The sequence below is a fragment of the Micropterus salmoides genome, unplaced genomic scaffold (assembly GCF_014851395.1).
Source record: "Micropterus salmoides isolate LMB-PRFRI ecotype aquatic unplaced genomic scaffold, ASM1485139v1 Ms_hic_scaffold_20, whole genome shotgun sequence".
Classification (NCBI taxonomy): domain Eukaryota; kingdom Metazoa; phylum Chordata; class Actinopteri; order Centrarchiformes; family Centrarchidae; genus Micropterus; species Micropterus salmoides.
This window is the reverse complement of record NW_024041151.1, coordinates 1,995,836-1,998,969: the sequence shown is the minus strand read 5'-3', so window position 1 is coordinate 1,998,969 and position 3,134 is coordinate 1,995,836. Positions and strand designations below refer to the sequence as shown.

The 3,134-nt window shown below is 46.5% G+C and overlaps 1 long non-coding RNA gene across 1 annotated transcript; it reads right to left on the bottom strand.

Moving 5' to 3' along the window:
* Positions 1-214: 214 nt before the first annotated feature.
* Positions 215-2,042, bottom strand: LOC119914882. Its single transcript, XR_005446860.1, has 3 exons — positions 2,020-2,042; positions 1,003-1,085; positions 215-881 (listed from the first exon to the last, which is right to left on the bottom strand). It is a non-coding gene; the product is annotated as an uncharacterized LOC119914882 (long non-coding RNA).
* Positions 2,043-3,134: the final 1,092 nt, after the last annotated feature.

The window sequence follows — 3,134 nt, the reverse complement described above, 5'->3', positions numbered from 1 at the left end:
ATGAACAAGAAAAATATAAACACATCATGTAGATTCAACAAACTGTGATTGTGTAATCTTCTCATTTCCAAAGCATCCAGAGCAGATACAGCAGGTCTCAGTTTAAAAACAAGACTAAAGGAGCATTTCTTCTCTTCTACATCTTAAATGCATCACACAAATGAAAATCACACACAAGAAGCAGAAAAGACATCAATCATGGGTTGTCACCATCTTTTTTAAAGAAAAACCTTCCTTCTGTTCTTTAATCTCAAAATGATGTTGCTTTCATTTTCACAGTGGCTGCTGACGTTTAGGCAAATAGTGCCTTCTTTCCTGATTAAAATGATTATCTTGATGTCATCAGGGAATGCATACATGAGACGTCCTTACAGAAGACAAGTCTTAACGTTGACTAAAAATGATAGAAGCGTAAAAAGTAAAACTCTTGACCTTCCCCTCTGCATCACACAAAGGTTTCTAGAGGCAAAGATGAGGTCCGGCACAAGAGATGCAGCGATACAGGACTTATTAAAGAAATAAAGACAGTATCTCAAATTAAACATCTTTCTTCAAATGTTCTACTTTTGTAATATGAGCTCAGCAGTTAACCATTATCACTCTGAAGGCAAATCATGTTACTATATGGCTTGTAAATGTGTCAGGCAGTCAAACTGTGTCTGTGAAGGCCCCCCAAGAACCAGAACCAGAGGCTTATCCATCACTAGAAAAGAGTAAAATCCTGGACTGAGCTGATGGTGGGTTGTGAGGCAGATGAGATGAGCTCCTTGGAGGTCCTACTCTGCTCCCTGAGCTCCTTCCTCTTCAGCTGCAGAAACACCCGGGTTATAATAATCCAGCTCGATGTCCTCCTGCCTGCCCGGCTTCTGCCCCCTGCTGGCCTGGAGAGACATGACAGCACACACATGTGAGTTAGTGCATCACTCCTCCTCTTCTTCAGGTCAGTAAACACAGAGCGAGTGCTTCATCTCAGGCCTCTAAACAACAGACGTGTGTCAGTACCTTACGGTAGAAACACAGGGCAGCGATCACCAACAGCAGAGTCAGCGGCAGGACGACCACTTTGATGAGAAGACCTGTTGGATCTGATCAAACACATGGACACATCACATCACACACCATCATGAGTCCATCAGCTCCCATTAAACACAAACTGTAGAGACCTGAAATCTCCCAAAACCACTTCAGTCCGTCAGGAATCTCTATCAACACATATCTGAACGCAGAATCTGGAGAAACAAGCAGAGCCGTCGCAACCAGAGAAGAAGTTCAACTGCCTAAAGCTCCAGCTGAAAGGGGTCCTCGAGAGGGCTGATTATGTAGGCCTACTTGATCCACAGCAATGACACGTGTATTAGCACCTTCTAAATACTATGATCAGTCTAAGCCGGAATTCCCTAACGAGGCCCTGCCCCTAGTTTGCAGCGTAGAAACCTCATGTGGGCAGTGCCCACCTGTAAAGAGCTTTGTGGTGGCAGAGCGAGAATCTGGGGGCAAGAAACAAGCAGAGGGTCAAAGAAGTTCAACTGCCGAAACAGTTTATAGTTGTTTTACACTAAACAAATATAATTTATTGTGCTTAAACGCAACACAAATCCAGCTGCTGCCCTTACAGCCAATGAGAAGGTGGAACAGCGTTGTCATGGCTACCAGCTACAGGTGTGCTGGAAGCTGCAGTGATGTTGACAGGTACGCGTCCTGCGTCTCCGAGTCATTAAAATATATTTATAATATATTTAAAATGTTCAGTTTCTAATCCTGAATTTATTCTAGTTAACGTAACGTTAATCGTGATTATTTGAGGGTTCATGTGTTTATCGGTTTGTTGGACAGAAGTAGGAGAACATGGTCTGGAAGCTGAATAAGCAGCGACATCAAGTCTGTCATCAGAAACTAATCAGTAGATCTCTGCAGCCTTTGTAATGAAGTTCGACTCTGTTTTGTAGCTGTCATGATAAAGAGTGAAATCAATAAGAAGATCTGTGAAGGTGACGTTTCAGCTGCTCTGCTTCAGCTTACCTGAGACAGTGAGAGACAGCCGTGGCTTCAGAGGAGAAGTCATGAGAAAAAACATGACGTGATAAACAGCTGTAGCTTCCTTGGTGGGCGGGCTCTGCGGCAGGAAACAGGAAGTGGGCAGAGTGATTGACAGCTGGCTGGTGTAGTTGTGTGATGTGATGGAGGAGGTGAAGGCGAGCTGGAAGGAGCCTCCTGGGTACTGTGGCTGGATGGAGCAGCTGATGGTGAAGGTGGCCCCTGGACACCTGAAAGCCCTGCTGCTGGGCCTCGGAGACCCCGTCCACGAGGAGGACGCAGAGATGTTGGGCTGAAGCAGCAGGTCTGTAAACACAGATGATGAAAGGTCACATTCACCCTCCGTTCAACAAAATGGCCCCTGAAGAAGGAAGTGATGTCACAGGTCTGACACGGGTAACAAACATGGAGCAGAGCGATGACAGACTGTAAAAGGAGGGACTGGATCCACCTGGTGGGACGTCCCCAAACACAGAGAGACAGACAGACAGGTTCCTCCAGTGTGTCCTGTCAGGTGAAGCTTCCAGAAACAAGCCCACCTCTACACTTTAGGACGTCACTGTCCTGGAGAACTTTACAGTTCAGTCCAATGGAAACCACTGAGACAGAGGAGGGGACACACGGAGACATTACTGTCATACATGATGTCAACATGTCACTGATGGGCTCACCTGAGCAGGTGAGATCCAGGATGGAGGAAGAGGAACCTGATGGTGATTCTAACACACCTCCCTCAGAGCAGATCCAGACTGAACACAGTCAGACAAGATCAACCACACAGGTCTGTCTGAGGACTCCTTCTCTGTCCTACAGAAACAGCAGAGCCACAGTCCAGCTCTCTACAGACACCAGCTGCTGTCTCCGGGTCCAGAGAGAGAGAAGGTCACTCATTGGTCTCCAGTCTCCCTGATTTTCAGCTCCGTGTTCCTGCACAGCGACTGGCTCCTCCCACCACCTGACAGGCTCTGAACAGAAACCAGAGAGTCATCAGTAAAACAATAAGTGAGTTTCATCAGAAGAGAAATGAAGCAAATCAAAGCTGCAGCTCCTCTTCTACCTGAGCAGGTGAGTCCAACAGCTTTTCCAGGTGAGCAGGTGTT